Consider the following 19108-nt stretch of genomic DNA (forward strand, 5'->3'; position numbering starts at 1 on the left):
TATATTTATAGCCTGAAATGAAGGGGCTCTGGGAATTACCAAGTTACTCTAACCATTCCGCTGAAGAGGGCTGTAGCCCGGAGAACTGGGAATGCTGATTTACTGTTCATCCTTCAGTAACAGTAATGCTCTTTAATGTAGTGGCAAATTTGTGGTATTGGAATGAAATTATATGCTGTTTCCATAACAAATCCTATTGGTAAGGGAAGGATTTCTGGTTAGTTCATATCATAATGCCCCAAATTTCTAGTCTATACATATACTTTAAAAAGTGTTACTTGCTTTTTTTTTTTTTTTCTTCCTGATCAAATGGGAAAGCTGCAGTCTACAGGGTCTGAATTCTGGCCTGTGGATGGGGCCCATCTTTCTACTGTCATCTCAGTAATTCCTCTTGGGTGCAAGAGTGTTACAGATGGTGCTGAGGATTTAATTTGTTTAAATGGACAGTAGTTGGAATCTTTGTATGATGATCATTAAGTATGAAAAGAAGCTGCTGTATATGCACAAGATGAGTATTTCTGAAAGTGGACGACAGGCTAGTAGTACCTCATCAGTCTTTTGTCCCCCTGGTCAAGAGACAAATTCTAGAACAACTCCATGATTCTGTTGAAAGGTATGCACACAACAGCTCAACAGGGAAATCTGTTATGATCTTGGTATGACATGTAATCACCGATGGTACTGTTTGAAAAAAGGTTGCATTTGTGTGACAGCTCCTCCACCCCAGTACTGCATGGCATGACAAAAAGCTTCAGCTAGCAGACATTCTTGTGACAGTTGAAGAGGTGAGAAGAAGTCAAATTGCTTACCTATAAAAATAAGGAAACTGAGGTAAGGCTCTATTTTCATCACTAATTGATCCTCTAGTGCCCAAACACTGGAATTGCATTATATTTGATAGAAGTTTGCATTGACAGTGCTTCAGGATTCTGTAGCAATACTGTGTAAAATCAGTTTTAAACATCCTAACTGTCCAATGCTTCCCTCCCTTTTTCCATTATTAGATTTGTATTAATTGCTGTTTGCACTTGTTGAACCAAAACATCATTGTTCTGCATGTTTTGCAAGTGTAGAGTGAATAGATCATATAGATTCTAAATTTAAAGGTTGATTTAAAGTGCGAGTCCTTTTGTTGTGTGTTCCCATTAGAAGTGAGAATTTTCTCTCTGGTCCACAGCTGTGGAGGTTTCTCACATACTTGCCCTTGCAGCTTGCACACCTATTTGCATCTGTAGCTCATAGGTTGAGTTGGAAGGCTTTGGCAAGGATTCACATTCATGAAGAGAAAGGGAACTTTGTTTTTCTTGCTTTAGGTTGAACCCCTTGCACAGAAGTTGAGTTTAGAAAACAAGACTTGGTGACTTTATGGCTGAGGTTTTGCTTTCACTGTTCAGTTTTTAGAAGTCTCCAAACACTTCAAATCTGAAATAGCTGTATAAGGACAAACTAAGCACCCCAAGATTGGGTCCTGGACATATCACAAGCATTTGAGCCCCCGTGTTGATTTAAGAGTAGCCCGGTAACTGTGTTAAAACAGATTAGATAATACTAGGCCCTTTAAGAAAGATGAAAGGCATTTAGTTTATCATTTTAGGTCAATAATAACTCCTACATGAACATGAAGATATTAGGAGAGTATTTGTGAATGAGCAAAATAGGCCTTAATAAGCAGTATATAAGTGCAAGTGCCACAATTTGCAGATAAAAGCAATGACACTGACCGTTTAGTTGTTGGCAACACTTCAAAAAATTTAAATATGTTTAAGAAAGCATCCTGATTTCATAGGCCTTGACAACTTCAGATCTCAAGTTGTGTTTAGTCTAAACTTCTAGCATAACCACATCAGAGAGCCTTCCATACATGAGGTCTTGCCCTTGTTTGCATTCAAATCAGCAACATTACGTCTTATCTTAAGGTTGAATAAATAACCTCTGGTCTTCTAGTCAGACAACTCTCAGTGAAGACCGATAATTACCCATCATATCACGTGAAATGCTGCAGGCAGGAGACCCTGCAAGCCTTGTCCTCTCCAAGTATTTCAAGGCTCTCTTGCCACACTCATAGTACTGGGTGTGACATGCTGTGTTGGGAAGACTGTATCTGCCACCTTGACAGATATTCCTAATGGGCTATCTTAGAAATAACTTCACAGTTTTATAACCGAAGAGATAGACATTTATCTGGAATTAGCTGTCTTTTAGACTGTTTCATTATTAATGGTCTGCAATGTCTAGTAGGGTGTAATTGTAGGCTAACATATAAGGCTACTGTAGTTCAGTAGCACATCACATTAAATGAAATTTGTTTTTGTTCATTTGTTCATATCAGCAGAATCCCTCTGAATGAAGGAGTGTTTTTGTCTAGATCTAATATAAATTTTACAAATATTAACTACTTACTGCAACACAATTAAAAAAGTCATTTATCATGTGATACTTTGATGATAAAGATTACAAGAAAAAATAAAAATGGTCTGTATCCCTAAGCTGGAATGTCTTTATGCTGTTTTGTTGCATACTTGATCAGCATCAGATCTTACATTACTGTGATGACTCAGTGTTGGTCTCATTGCTCTTAAGAGTCTAACAGTATGACTCATCAATGCTATATGACTTGTGTTGTCATCTTCACATTAATTACTATTGTGTTATCACTGGTAACTTGTTTGACCTTCATTAGCATGCATAGATTACTACAGAAGTGAAGGATAGAGCTGGTAGCCACAGGAGGTTGCAGTCTGCTTCCCAAAGACAAGACCGTGTCAGTCTTCCCTGGCAGCTCGTCCACCACTGACTGATTGAATGCCTGCAGCTTCACTTGGACACTTGGGCTCCCATCCTCTCAGGCTCCCACCCTCCCTCAGAGGTAACATTTGCTTATTCTAAGAACACCATGGGTGTCCTTCTGGCAGAAACACTACTGGGGGTGTGCTGAATTGGCTTATTTTCCTGGCTTACCAGGTTATGTGTTGGATTTTATTTTGTTTTTCCCCACCAACCTAGGACAGAGGCTATCCTGGCTGTCCTCAATCGTTGCAGTTGACAGAGAAAGTCACTGGCAGCACATGCCATTACAACATCCCTAGCCAGCCTTGTAATGATCCCATTCTACTTGCTTGCTTGCCCATGCCATCTCTGTGACTTTCGTAGGAGCTGCATTGCTCCCACAGTTGTCAGAACACAACTCATGCCGATACCAGTTTATTTTTGAGGACTGACCATGCAACATTCATCACAAAGTCCTTGCTGGCCAAATAGAGAAGTGTCTTGCCCTGAAGCTGTTCCACAGCTTCTTTGTTTGAGACTTTTTACTCTTAAATACAAGAACAGATGTTATCCAAAAGGAACTGATCTTGAGTTAACACTGAAAGTGTAGCATGAGCAAATAAGGATTTTCCAATTGTTCAAGTATTTCTGTGCATTATGATAAATTGGCTTTGTGTAAAATTGAGAAGTGTGCAATCATACCTTCATGACTGACTTCAGAAAAATGATTTAGCCTACTCCCCTACAAATGCATCTTAAGAAGAAATATGGAAAAAAAAAAAAAAAAAAAAAACACAAAAAATTCAAAACATCCAGGTGGGTTTCTAAAAATATTTATATATTTGTTAAAAAAAAAATAAAAATCAGAAGAAACAGCTCATCATAAAACCAGATTTTACTATAACTTTTGTTGACTTTTCAGTACTTCTTTGTTTGTGGCAGTAAAACCTTCACTTCACTGTGGCTGCAGGTGGTGGTGGGTTGGGAACTCCTTGTAGTTGTCAACTGCAGGCTTTCCTTCTGCTTTCTGTGATCAGAGACAGGAATTAGTCACTTCTTAGCATGAAGACCTAAGTTAAAACATTATTTCCTTCTTAATTTAAAAAAATAATAGTTCAGAGGGAAATTAAAGTAAATTTTGCCATGTGCTCAAGGGATTTGTGTTTTGTAGGACTGAGTACATTAATGTTAGTGAAATTGTTAGAATCAAATTGTGCCCAGCTGTAAAGGTGAGGAAATGGAATCTCTCCCATTCTAGTGAAGAGCCTCAAGCAGCACTGCTGTAACATGATGCCTGAGTGCCATCTTTGCTTCCTGACACAAAGGCAAAGGTTAGCAGATTCCTGAGTGGCAAAGGGTAAGAGCCCTAAGCCCAAAAGCACCAACATGTAAAGAGTGCTGTGATGGGTGCTTCTAGATCTGTCACTCTTGCCATTGTGCTGGGGCACCTATCCCCCCGCTGCTGAGGATATGGGGAGAAAGAGGTGTAAATGGGGGCTGGGAAGGAAGGAGGCTGTGTTGTGTGGGCAAAGAGAGGCCAAGGAGGCAGAGGAGGAGGGCAGCAGGAGATACCTTCTGCACAGGCAGGATTTGAGATGAATTGGAAACTGCAGCCCCTGCCAAAGGTAGCTGAAGGGTCACTACAACTGATGTGGAAAGGAAATGGCTCACCAGAGCTTGCATGAACCACTGGGAGGTCTCCATCAATGTGTCCCAGAACCAAAGAAGGTGGAAGCAGAGAAAAAGCTTCTGCTTGAGTGTTTCTAAAGACTAGACAAAATCCTCCTGACTGCTTCACACAAAGCAGCCTCCTGCACCCTCCCCGCTGCCCTCATGGCTGCTTGTGGGTGCCTGGCCTGCCTGCTAGCATGGCCCTGGGGCAGCAGGCAGGCACTGCGCCAGGGCAGGCATGGGCTCAGCTGTGGCTGTGGGTGGTGGTGGGTTGGGAGCTCCTTCTAGATGGCAACCGCAGGCTTTCCTTCAGCTTTCCTTGGATCCTGTTTTCTACTCCAAGATTAAAAATCTCCCCTCAGGGGAGAATGAAAAGGAAATTGTGTGGTAGGCTTTGCTGTGTTTCCAGCTGACTTTTTCCATACAAGTGGGCAGTTGGGCCCAGTGTTTCTTAGGATATCTTTACAGTAAGGATAAAATCCTCACCCTGCTAAGGCAACAGCAAGTTTCCTGTTGGCCTTGGTAGGGTTGTAATTTCGTCTTAGGTTCAAGGTGTATTAAGAAGTGCTTTAAGATCATGAGCATAGAAAAATGTAATGTAAAAAATAAAGATTTCTCATTCAAAAGCTGTTCATAGTGCTTCACTCCTTTCATCGGACTATAAAAATATTTTTGGTGTTTTTCTGATCCTCTATATAAAGGCATTTTCCAGCGGTGGGTATTATTTAATGATACTTGACTCTTCAGTACCTTTTTCCTCTGTTTCATCGTAAAAAGGAGATTAAGATTAGTTTCTCAAAAATGATCAGTTACAAAACACTTGTTTTGATTTAGGGGTCTTTTTAAAACAGTTGTCATACCTATTTGAGATGGGTCTACTTTTACTTCTACGCAAGCCAAGAACATGAAGGTAGAGCATGTATTTCTATCATCATTTGTTTCTCCAGTTCTTTGTAAAAGTTTCATTTTCTATTTTCTCAATGCTGTTTTTTCTTGCAGTGGTTCTGGAAATTTCTGTGCAATAGCTATTCTTCATAGGCTATGGAGGCATGTATACCATCTATGGAGTCAGCCTGGAGAGCAGGCACTGGCAAACGGCAAAACAACGTAACTTGTGGAATTAACACTTCACGTTGACACCCATTAAAAATATTCAGAGATTGAGTCAGCCTGCCCATATTGCACAAATAACATGCTTGGTTCTGAGTGATTCAAGATCTTATCTGCTCTCGATGCGAGTTCAGTGTGGAGGGCCTGATCCTCTTCTCATTAACCTCCAAAGGAGTTTGCTGCTCACTTCAAAGAGAATTACATCAGCAGCATTTGCAGTGAAGCACATGCAGTTCCTGTAGCTTTTCCCTTTTTTCTTTCTTTGTTGTTTTCTTTATTACTATAATTGTTGTTATTATATTCCAAACTACCGGGAAAAAAAAGAAAAACAACAAACAAAAGAAGGGCTAGAAAGTGGCAGAAACAAATTTGTTTTCTGATGAAGAGTGCTGTTGCATGAAGGCTCTGTTTATTTGGAGTTCTTAAGTGCAAATTGAGAGTAGAAAGCAGGAAAAGCTGAGATCATCAAGATTTCTGTCTGTATTCGTGGTGGAGCACCCTCCATTCATGTTGCCCTCATGCCAGGAACCTTGCATGGTCCATAATATTCTTTGGACATTGCACAACTACTCATTAAGGCGTTATAAGCTGCTAAAACCTGGAGCTGAGGAGTTAGGTTTTGCTGCTGTTAGTATATCCATATAAACAACACTGCCCGCAGTGGTCACTGCAAACAGCTCTCTAAACCCCAGGGAAGTTAGCAGCATTCCTTTTGTGTTTTCACTGTGCATAGCTTTTGAAAGAGAGGAGGCATGTATGGAGGAGGAATAGAATAGAGCAACCATTGGGGATTTTGTTTGTTTTTCTATTTCTTCCAGGCTGTCAGATTAAACAACAGAATGAATTCACCAATATTTTACCTTTCTAGTTTTATTGTTTTGTAGAAGAAAAGCCTTGTGACTCTACAAATACCAGTTCCTGTGGGAAAAGGGGGCAGCAAGCACATCTCTCAGCCAATCTCTATACTTCATGTGTTTTAAAGCCCCGCTTTGTGTTGGAGGAGTGTGGCTGCCTCATCAAATGCGTCGCCCACCATGGTGTCAGCTGCAGCAACAAGTCTGTCCCTGCTTGCAGAAAAACCTACAGAGGCGTAAGAAACACCTGGCCTCTGCATTCTCCTTTCTCCAACCTCCAGAAAACCTGCCTTGGTTCTTGATGCTGATCCTTGCTGTGTTTGTCCAGGAGGAAGTCACACAAGATCATCGTCTGCTGCATTCTGGCACCAAACAGCAATGAGATGGTGACAAACTTCAGTGCTTATTCCCACCATCTGCCAGCTCAAACCTAGAGAGTCTTGTTTAAAGGGCCTTGTATCCCCATTTCCTGTTGTCTGAAGCCTGCTTACATGGTTTAAAACCTAGTAATTCATCCATTGCGGGGGATGCTCCATGCTGTCCTGAGGGAGTGAACATGAACCAACTGGCTTCCAGTCTCTGAGGGTTTTTCCCCTGTGCCCTGTTTGATTCTCAGTCAGCATTGCCAACTTTTTGTCATGCCAAAAGATGGTCTCCTTACCGCCATACTGCAAACACTCTCCTGGCTGGAGCAGGAAACCCTCAAAGCTGTTTCCTTCTCGCTTTGGCAAATCTTCTGACACAGGAGTTGGAGTGAATGACATGTGGTGACATGAACCTCTGCTTTTCTCTCGGCTGTAACTATCTCAGCCACTGGAAACTTTGCAGCTCTCTGGTGGGTCCTGGTGAGTGTTGCCACCTCAGTCTGCCCTGCTCTCCATGAGCATTTGTTGAAACTCAGAGAGAATCTGAGTTTGCAGTTCAAGTCTCAGCACGCCCAGCAGGACTTAAAGTCTGGGTTGAAATGTCAACTCCAAGGCCAAGAGAGTGGGAATAGGACTCAAATTTTCCATATCTCCCTTGTGTATCTTGGCAGGTAAGGTTATTCTGAGACTGTCCCCTCGCTTTTTTTTCTTTTTTCTCTCCATAAAGGAACTATAAGGCATCCTACTTTTCTCATAATGCAAAATGGGAAGAAAACAGAAGTTATAAAGTGTCCGAGAAAAGAAGGTGACCTCTTGCTGAAAGATGACAAGCCTGAGGCTGGTCTCTGTTCTTTGGCCATAGCGTTCTGCACTATTTCTGGTGTCAGGAGAAAGCAAATACCATTCTAACTTTACTGATGAATTTTGACATAGTTAATATGGAAACAAGCACATATTTTTAACAGTAAAACTGCTGAATGAGAGAAACATCAAAAGATTTTGCTGGAAGCTCTGTTACTTGGAGCCTTTAAATTCAGACTGGCTGTCTTTCCAAAAGATAAGCTCTTACACACCATCAAATTATTTTATTTGATGCAGGTATTCCTGATACATTTTTGAGGCTTGTTTGAGGCAAAAGGCCAGAATAATAATTCTAAATGTTCCTTCTGGACTTAAACTCTATCTGAAATGACAGCTGCAGGAGTTCACCTGAGCTTCTTGCTGCTGTTCTGCAGTGCATTGCTTGACATTTGGGAATTACTCAAATGCTTCTGCTCTGAGTTCTTCTGGTGAACGTTATCAGGGCGGTTCATCGGAAACCCAGAGTGGACTGTGAGGACTAGTGGGAAGCCTGGGGACAGCAGCGTGGCTGTCAGACACTGCTCAGCAGCAGGCTGAAATGCTGTGATAGTAAGCAAAGGCATGAGCTGTGCCTCAGCCCACCTCTTCAGAGTGAAAAGAGTGGAGGAGGTAATGGAGGACAGCACAGAAACCTGACAGTAGCTCATTAGGAAAGCCTTGTTGTTCTTCTGTCTCATTCCTCCTCAAAACAGTTACTTTAGATAATCACAAAAACATGTCCTATGGCATGAAACAAGCCGTACCACCTCTGTGTCTGTTTAGAAGATGATAGTATTTTGGCAAGTGGTTTAATAGCCACTGAAATGCCCAATTCATGTTAACAATCTAACCAATAAGTTATAGACTCTTTTTTTTTTTTTTAAATTCATTGAAGAACATTGGCAAAACTGCAAACATATGTTTCTGTTGCTAAAGCTTAGTCTTATCACAGTTTGAAAATGTGGAAAATCAATTACATGCTTTGAATTACTCCCTTTATTGCTATAAAAGAATTTCTTCATTCTTTCGGGGCAGTGTATACTTGGTAACATCTACCGCTAACAGGCTGTTAGGACTTTCTGCTAAATTAATACACTACAAGTAAACTAAACAGAAGGCCGGTGGAATGCTAAACATCCACTTTCTCTTCTGTTGTGGCTGTGCTGCAGCTTGGGAACCCTCAGCCTTGTTGCTACAACATCTGGACAACATTTGGGGCTGTCTCTCAAGTGCACGGGTGTGCACCTCCGGTGAATTTTAACTTTCAACATCTCTCTGCCTCTAATCTATATTTAATGTTTCATGACTAGTAGTCAAAGAAACTTCAGCTAAATATCAGGTTGGAATGAAAATGATCCTTGGGAAAACACTCATTTAGAGCGTTCGTCGGCAAAGTATCTGTGACAGAGACGTTCCCCGGAGATTTGTAGCCCATTCTCTCACAGTAATAATAATTAAGATTTGTGATTACTGTGCCCACATAATCAAAGATCGCTTCACAAAATGTACTCCCTAAAGGGAAGAATTCCCTTCTCCTAACTGGATGTCAGTCAGAGGGATCAGCACCCCCAGGGATCTGGAGTCTTTGCTTGCCCTTTTCATTACAGTGTTGTTAGCATTGTGTTACTTCATATTCTTCTCAATGCAAATGAGTAGGTAATCATGTGTAAATCGTGCCCTCCAGAAGGCACATGTGGTGAGTTTTTTTTTCCCCAAATCTACCACAGGGATTTCTCACATGGAACATAATTACATCTCTGCCATATGGGCTCATTTATATTCTATTACAGGTTAAGCTAATACGACTCAGAAATATGCTAAAAATACCTCAAAGTATTTTGAACACTGTCAAAACACTTGTCATTTCTTGCCTGCCTGTTTGATTGCGAATGACTTTATATTTATTTAGAGATCCACAGTGCCAAGTGACTTTAGAAAAACAAAATAAGGCCAGCTTTGTGCTGCCTGCTCTCCAAAAAAGTTCAAATTCTGTCCCATGCCATTCTCTTCTGATGACAAATACATCAGTGAACAATGACACGAAAAAGCCTCTAAGACATATTTACCTGAAGAATTGCCTCTGTGGGTTTTAGATTTCCCAGGAGGAGAGGAGCATGCGTTTCAGCCGTGTAGCTCTGTTGTTATTAGACTCTATCAGGTCTGTGTTTGATGCAATTACTTTGTCTTGACAAAGCTGTACTTCCACTTCAGTCATAATAAAAGTACAAATCTCTCTGCTACCCACTGAAGAAGGACTGTTGTTGAAAACAATGTTTGCCTATAAAAAGATTGTAAGATAAGAATAGGTCAGTGGTATCATAAATAAGTAGGTTTAAACCAAAACAACTGAAGGTTATATAGCACTGTTTTTGAAACTGTGTTAGTACACAATAATGTGCTGTTTTTCAGTTTCAGTGGAAATCTTAAATTTCATGTGAAGATTTTATTTGACAAGATTTTTTATTATTTCACTGCTTCTAAAACTACTATTGCTGACATCTCTGGACACGATCTGGGTCTACCACAATCAATTTTCTTTTTATTCCTCTTATTTAGAGTCAGTATTTTAGTCTTTGAAATTTGATCTGGTTTCATTTATTCCACTAAGGAGGAACCGAATAGATAGCAACATGCTGTAGGGAAGAACAGGTCAGGGGATGGGAGAGAACCACACTGGATCTGCATGTGATGCGTCAGCTGATACATCACAAAAGCAGTGGCTGACCTTAGTTCAAGGAGAAATCTCCTAGAAGTTGGACTGGGGCTTTGAAAGCTTCATGTTTCCTCTAATCACGAGGTAAAATACAGTCCTGGTTTATAATGCCCTTTGAGGTGTGTGGTGATGAATAATTCTGTGTAGGCATACAATCAATTCTATAACCTATCCTTCTATAACCTTCCTATTATTTTTCAGAGATTTGCTGGGAAGCGTTTGGTTTTTTGGCTTTTCTTTTCTTATCATACCATAGAATAATCAACATTTTAAACTATTCAGCCTTTGAACACCAAGCCCAACCATTCCTTATTGTTTTTTCATGCTCTCAGACAACAATAATTACTAACACTTTGTCTTCAGACCTCTATGCAACAATCTACATAGGCAACTTATATCGTGTCTGAGAAGTCCCCTTGAAGTCCAACATGTAAGTATTTTTCTGAATCAAAGCCTAGAAGCTGTGATGTCTGTAATTGTGCAAGAGCCTTAAAATCACAGGAGGGAGTTTTGTTAGAGTTTACATTGTTCTGAACAGGCACCTTTCAAAATCGGCTGGAACAACAGAGTTCTGGTCAGAACTGAGCATCGATCATTGCTGAATAAGAAGACTGTTCAACTGTGCATTCATTGTAAAGGGAAAAAAAAAAATCAAGCCAGCTAAGAGTTTATTACCTGAGAAGAGTATTTTTCCAGCTGTCGTTATTCCTGAAGCCATGCAAGGGACACTGAAGTGATTTCATACATCAGGGAGACATAAAGAAAGAGTGGTCTCCTGGGCTGTGGAACAAAGAGAAACAAACTTCAAATCTCAGAGCAAACTCTATTAAATAATGTTTTAATTCAGCTGTCATAGGCATTTGATTAAAGAATATGCTATACAATTTCGTTTTCAGTTTCTATAGCCACGATCGTGTAAGAGCGTCCCATGCCCTTGGAAAAACAACCTTCTCCCCCCCCGCCCCCGCCGTTGCACACAAAAGGGAGTCTTTTACTCTACGTCTTCACAGCGTGCCTCCTTTTTCTCCAGGCAAGGTTTTTCATTTTCCTTCCACAATTTCATTTAATAGAAAAGTGCGATCACTGCGATGCAGCATGGAAAGATCACTGCATGCCCTGGTTTTATCCTCATCCCCAGGCAGCCATCATGTCCTGGTGCTGCACTTAGGTCAGCGCAGTGCCAGGAGCCCACCATCATCCTGTGCTAGGCCGGAGCAAGGTGGGATGAACTGGTAATAGTGTTCCAAAATAGCAGGGACAGCAATCTTTCCAAGAGAGAGGACAATGGCTTGCTTAACTTGTAGCACTGAGGGACATGGTTTACTTGGCATGGTGGTGGTAGGCTGATGGTTGGACTAGATGATCTTGCTGGTCTTTTACAACCTTAACAATTCTGTGATTCTATTCTATGTTTCTCCTTTGTTAACTGCATGTAGAAGCTGGCAATTTGGTGACATTTGCTTATTTATCGATATTTCAGCATGTCAATATTGTCCATTGGATGTTAGGCATATATGAATTTTCTTGCTGGGTCTGCATACATATGCTCAGTTGTGCCTCCTGCATGAGGCTTTTGTCTGTGGTCAGTGCCTCGATGGGAAGCTCTGGACCGCACTGGAAATTGATGCATTTCATCATGCGTATCATTTGCAGGAATAGCTAAGATCAAGTGCCTTTGCATGAAAATGATATTCTTAATATCCATGCTGATATTTTAAATCATCCATTCCTGGATATTCAATTCATCTCATGATTATGTTTGGACCTCCTTTGTCATCTGCTGGGTAAATGTGAAATTATTTTGCTGTCTAACATGATCTACTATTATCCAGCTCTCTGAAACCCTCTGTTTCATACAATTATTATTTGCATCATCTATTTGGCTAACACACAGTGACTGCACTCCAAATCTGCGTAGATGATAATCTGTTTTAATACCTGTACAAATCAATTAAATCTATTTTGTGCACAGTTCACTGCATGCCAAATTGGGTGGGAGAGTAAAAGTACTTAGCAGAGGAATCAGACTGCACATAAACATGAATTAGATAAGCCTTGCAGTGTGAGTTGCAGAGGAGGTGAAATGTAACATTTAACTCCTTCATCTACAGATAGATTTTTAAAAATGGCCTCCAGAAACAAAAATGTAGGGCAGGACTGTGGAGCCCCTACAATGCTGGGAAGTTTCACATCAGATTTATCCCTTGATGCTTGACCATAACACCTCCAGGATGGCTACTGGCTACAGATCACAAAGCTAACTGGAGGTAATAATAAATTATTAATAATTGTAAATAATTAATAATAAATTATTAACCACATTTAAAATATGTGGGTAGATAGATGAAATTCTGTGCCAAAGAAACTGTTGTAAGGCTATGCATATACCTAACACATGCTGCTAAATTTTTGCAGCATAAAGCATTGTACAGGAAAGTTTATTGTCACAAGGAAGATGGATTGATACATTTTAACATTACAGTGGTATTTCAGATTGCAGATACTTGAAGAGAGTTTGGTTGTAGAAATGGCCAAGCAATCCTGCTGCTGGTCTGACCAAGGCTGCAGTTACTCCCATGACCTTGTTTTGGGTCTGTGGTCTGTAAAAGGGAGCAGTATATTTTTATTGCCCACTCAACAAGGCTTCATTGCAATGATCTCCAGTTAGCACTTGGACTTGCTGCATTACAGAGCATGCTTTGCCTTATTGGGTAAATAGTAATGGTGAACTGCAGAGGACTTGGAGGAAGGAGCTGGGAATCCAGCAGTGAACATTCACAAGGAAAATTTTTCTTCATGACCCTATAAACTCTTCTTGTATCCCAAAATACTAGAATGCATCTGTGCAATATAATGTAGCTGATAGAGACACTGTTACGCCTGTGCACGGTCATCTAGAATGAGCTTGTCCACTGCTGAAACACACCACCCACTGCCTCACTGTGCTCATGTCCACTGTTTGTTCTCCGTAAACGTTCGGCAAGAATAAAGGGTACCATTCTTTCTGCATGGAGGAATTTGGTGACATACCTTTAATCTATATGCACTTCTATATCAGACACCGTTCTGTCAGACTGCCATCTGTCACACAGCAAGAAAATGTAATGAAATCTTGGAGGAAAAGGTTGACCTCTGCTGCCATACCACCAGCATTCACCTCTGACATCGTGGGCCAACATAATAAAATAGGAGGCATTACTTTTGGAGCTCATGTGAGATAGATTTGACCTAGTGATCTGGCAGCTGAAAGATCATCAATTTCCTTTTATTTTGTATATCATTTGCTAAGATTCTTTTTCTTTCCATTCAAACTCTTATATGCTACTCTCTATTGTAGCTGAATGCTTTCATTGGAAGCATTCAAAGTAAGGACATGCATGTCATTCACAGTTTTACTTTCGTTTCAAGTACATAGACATTTCTGGAAGGTTAAAGACTCCATGTTGTTTTTTTTGTTGTTTTTTTTTTTCTTATCTTTTATTTTTATTATTATGGTCTTTTTTTTTTTTCTTCTTTTTTTTTACTAATGAAAGTGGATTAAGAACCCTGTCAAATGCACAGGCCAGAGCTTTGCTTCCTGGAAAGCTCTCTATTTGTACAAAAGACATTATTTCTTGTTACAGACAGATCCTTCATGCCAAACCAATTCAATAGTCAAGTACATTCCTTGCCTCTGTAAATGTTTTAGGCCATTTAATGGGAACATGAACCTGAAGAGAAGCTCTATAGGGAGCCAATGTAGTGAGTGGTCAGACTTGATGTTTTCAAAACAATTAATGTTGCCAATGGAGGAGAAAGGCTGAAAGTTACAATTTCCTTAGGCTGTCCTTTTCTTGATGGATAGGTTTTTTGTAATGTAATTTTTCACATGTGTAATTCCTGCATAGTCACAAGTACATTTTATACAGCCCTTCTGTTTCTCATGCACGAGTCAAAATTCGAGCCCAGTTCTATGCATTCAACTGTGCCGAAGTCCACAAGTTGAATTTAGGTTAGAATTTAGCCTTGTGAGTTTTGTGCTGTCTCCATCAATATGAGGTTAATGGATGAAAGTGTGCACTTAGGCTATTTTTGTACATTTAGAAAAAATACACGAATGGGTATTCGCTTTGGGATAAATTCACAGTGGAATGAGAATACCCTTAGGATATTCTAGCGCAAGTGATATTTGAGGGGTCTAATGCTAGTTGAAGGTCTGTGGTACAGTGACCCCATTTGCATGTAATTATGCAAAAGGCAGATTTTCATAAAGAAACATGGCATGTGTACTGTACACTACAGTATACAGTGTAAGGAGAGAAATATTCCAGGGAGCCCAACGTAGAAGCTAAGCTGTGACCCCTTTGATTTCTGTCTCTCAAAATGGAGATGAACAAGAAAAGCTGTTCTCTGAGCCATTCCAAATGCTCTTTGGGGCACAATCCTCTGATCTGACTATTGACGGCGTGTTTTGAGGTTTAGTAGTGATGGAAATAAGCCAAATAGGGGCAGAAGAAAGCTGGGTGTGTATGCTCGTGATACAGCACAGATGAGCACCTACTTTGTTGTCCTGCCTTCCTGGGGCACAGAGCTGCCCTGCTACCACCTGGCTGCTGGGATGGTTCTGCAGGATTGCACTGAGTGCCCAGCACATCTAGCAGCTGACTGAACAAATTGCTTGTTTCTTCCAGGCTAGATTGCTTTCATTGCTTGTAGAAGGGGAATACTGAAAAAAAAATAGTTAAATAAAATAATTTTTTAAAAGTTGTTAGTCAGCAAATAGGAGAAATCCATTTGCTCTGGCACTTTTCTGTCTCTGCAGTGAAACACAGCACAGGAGTTGCTTTAGAGCTGTTTCTACTGTGGGCAAAGAGATTCATCTACAGTTTAAACATTCAGTGCACAGAAAATGGAATAGCAGCATCTCCTTTCATTTCCATGCTCAACAACACACAGTCAAACAGAGCACTTTGCTTTTCTGCAGTATCTCACAGTATTTTTCTTTATCTCTACTTTTCTCCCCCCTTCCTTTAAGTCCTTCTTTAAGATTTATTTTTCCTTGTGTTTATTTTGGAACATATGAGGTGACCAAATCCTTCTCCCTTTGTCTCTCATCAGAGCCTTCATTGCTTTACATCCATTGGGAAGAACTGATCCAGTTATCTCCCAAATTGCATTTCAGGAGCTAGCAAGCCTGACTTCACAGATAAACTGGAGTGTGCCCCAACTGATGTAAATGCAGGACACAGCTTTTTCTGCTTCATTCAGCAGGAGATGATAATTACCCAATTTTGCTACAACATTGATTGCTACCAGAGGGATCAGTGTCTTTGCCATCATTTCCAATATTCAGTTGTTATGTAGCGATCATTGTTGTCTATTATTTTATGTTAGGGCAGCAATTAGCACTCTCAAAGATTGATGTCTCCCATTAGCACACAGAAGACAGTTTCTCTTCCATACTTTTCACAGTCTAAACATAAGACAAGAGACAACAGATAAATCTATCAAGCAGCCCAGATACCAGAGAAGTGATTATTGATGCAATGAGTCACAGCAGTGCCTTATTATAATTTCTGCAGGCTCTTTCTTTCTGGCTGCAGAAGACAGAAGCCCTTCATTTGATTTTCTTTCATTTGGAGTATAAGATGCTCCCTCTCCATCAGATCTACACTCTCATTATATCTCAACATCTGATTCAAGATTGGTGAATGAAGGAATGCATCCCTCCCTGGAAGGGAGATACATTTTCATAAAGCAGCAAAATCAGTATTTTTCAGGACAAGACTGACTACCCAATTTCTATTGAGTGGAAGTATTTGGGTAGGTATAAAGCCTACATAACCCTGGACAGCAATGCGCTCTACTTGGTTGAAGGCATACTCCTTCAGTATTTTCAGATGTCTCCACTTCATTGTCATCATGAGCTCTGCAGGCTTGAATAACCCCGCTAGCAGCCTCACAGTGCTGCAGAGGTCCTTAGGGATGGCTGCCAAAGAACCTCAATGTAATGGTATGTACATTGGCGTGTATGTACAGTCCTGTGAGCTGTGAAAAATACGCAGCCATGCTTTTCCTTTCTGATAAAGAAATTTGAGATTTCAAGATTGCAAAAAAGTTGTCAACTTTTTTGGCATATTTGCAACTCCATTTTCAGTCAACAAAAAGAGATGACCTGCAAATTTTCAAATGGAATGTGTAAAGTTGCAATCAGACAGACATTCAACTCAAAAATCAGATCACGTCTCTCTACCGGACTTTAGTAAGACCTGTCTTATCAAAGAGAAGTATCCCTTGCTTCACAGTCACTCCTTATTGTTGTCATCATTCTTTGGCAGTACGCACATTTGTGAACATCTGTTTCAAAGATGAGGTGCTGGAAGAGTAAAATCTCACCAAAGATCTCTGACAGACATCTTAAGATGTGACTAAGAATTGCAGCCGCTGCCACTGAACCAGCCTGATGGTTAGTCTTACAAAAACAAGGTCACATATCACAGTAGTATTATGGTTTTGTTGCTTTTCTTTTTTATGTTTCAATTAAAAAAAAAAAAAAAGTTAACGTAAATTAACTACAGTTTATATTTTATGAGGGCTGATCCAAAAGTAAGACCTTCTATTTTATTATGTTGTTATGTCAGAGGTGGATGTTGGTGGTATGGCAGTAGAGGCTGAACCTTCCCACGAATATTCCGTCACATTTTGTTGCTGTGTGACAGATGGCAGCAGAAGGAGAGTCTGACAAAATGGCATCTTTCACTGAAGTGCGGATGAAGAAAAGGGGTTGAATTGAATTCATCCATGAAGAAAACACTGCATCCACCGACAGTCCTTGACTCACTCTTGCTGAATGCTTCTGGAGACCAAACAGTGGAGGTGAGCACAGTGAGGTAGTTGGTGTGTTTCAGCAGTGGCAACAGTGACTGTGGATCACCTCTGCTGGTGCAGCTTTTACAAACACAGTGCATAGTTCTTGTTCTTCACTTATGAAAACGTATAGCTAATGATAGTGACTATTGAAAAACAACAATTTGTAGCTCTATCAAACAATTGTTTTTCTATCAGTGTTACTGTGCTCACTGTATCTGTTATAGTGTCCATGGAAATAAACAGAAGGCATTACTTTCAGAGCGACCTACAAATATGTAGCCCAAGACAATTCCTTTTCACTCCATGTGGCCAAGGCAACAAAATGTTGAACATCCATGGTTCACCTGATATGCTGGCCACTTTACTGCTGAGGAGTTCAAAGAATCATATTACTTTGCTTTACCAGGGGCTTGGTAAAATTGCTCTTCCTGGCACAATAAAGGTTTAGGGAGGGCATTCATTCAGGAGCTGTGCTTGCTGCTTGCTTCTGGGTTGCTGTTCCTATCAAACCTCCTGCTTTGGTACAGGAAGCAGAAATGAGTGAAAACTGGGAGAGCAGTCTAAAGGACGTGAAGCTCATTGTTATATAAGCACACTTACTGGGGAGGAGAATTTATTTATATTATAACAAATTTATTTGTTTTCACTTTTTCAAAAGGAAAAGGTAAAACTTAAGAATACCTTATTCAAGGGTAGGCCTTAGCTAAAAGCCAGGTTGGGATACTCTGGAGCAGCAAGTCACTGCAGTGAATGCTTCTAACCATAAGGACAGGGCTTTAGAGGCAGTCTGCAAGATCTCCATCACTGAGCCCATTATGGAGCACTCAGATGAACACCTGCTAGGAGGGGCTGAGCATCACCTGCCTGGTTTTGGAGCTGGGAGCTGGACTGGATCACCTTTCCCTGTAATTCTGTGGTTGCATGACTCCAAGAGCACACCTCTGCTTGCAATTAGGATGATTCAATTAGTATCATTCCCCTAAATTATTATGGCCACTTCTGCCATCCTCAGTTCATCCTTAGCCTTCAAGTGTCTGCTGTGATTAACTGGCTGTTATTGAGGTACTTCAGAAAAAGTGAGAAAAGCTGAGATGGAAAAAGCTATTTGAGCAGAAAATAGTATAGGAAGAGTCAAATGCCCAGTACTGGTACTGCTGTACACAGACAAAGGAAATATTTGAATTGTGCTAAGTTAGGCAGACTCAGCCCAGAAGTAAAGTAGGGTGAAGTGGCTTAAATCCCTTCCTGTTTTGGGTTTATGGAGGCTCCCTGCAGCTCCAGGTCAGTGATTAATGCTGACCTTGCTGGGTCGATCTGTTCTGCATCTCAGGGCACACTCATGCCTGATCTCTGTCCCACCAGGACACACTGCTCATTCCTGTGTCAGGAGAGCATGTGGGCACCGCATCTGTCTCTGTGGCCAGGTGACAAAAGAAGGCCTAACTGCTATTTAAGCAAAAATGATACAGCTTGCTTGTATTAATCTCTAGTTACCAGACCATCCTGCTCTGTCCCCCATCGCTGTCCTTGCCACCAGCTCTCCCCATCTCTGCTGTTGCCTCTGACACCCTCTACATGCCACAGCACAGCAGAGCTGCCAGCCCAGCCCAGCCTAGCTGAGCATGACAAAGCTTTGAAAAGTGACCATGATGCAAATCATATTTTAATTCCCCTTTCCTTCCCTCCTTCATGGGAAGGTTGGAGATGATGATGTGTGGCACAGGCATGGTCCTGCCAGGAAGCAGAGTGCCTATGTGGATGGATGCTCAGAAGGGAAGGGTATTTCACCCCCATGGACAAATTTATGAATATGAAAGTTGGGAGAGAAGGAAAACAGATGACTTTGAGTGGCCAGGTTTACTTTGCTGTTCAAAACTGTGAAGTTGCGCCTCTCTGTGCCGGATTCCCTGCAGCTCCATGCCTAATTAGACAGGATCAGG

The sequence above is a fragment of the Tympanuchus pallidicinctus genome, unplaced genomic scaffold (genome assembly GCF_026119805.1).
Source record: "Tympanuchus pallidicinctus isolate F22 unplaced genomic scaffold, pur_lepc_1.0 scaffold3, whole genome shotgun sequence".
Taxonomy (NCBI): Eukaryota; Metazoa; Chordata; class Aves; order Galliformes; family Phasianidae; genus Tympanuchus; species Tympanuchus pallidicinctus.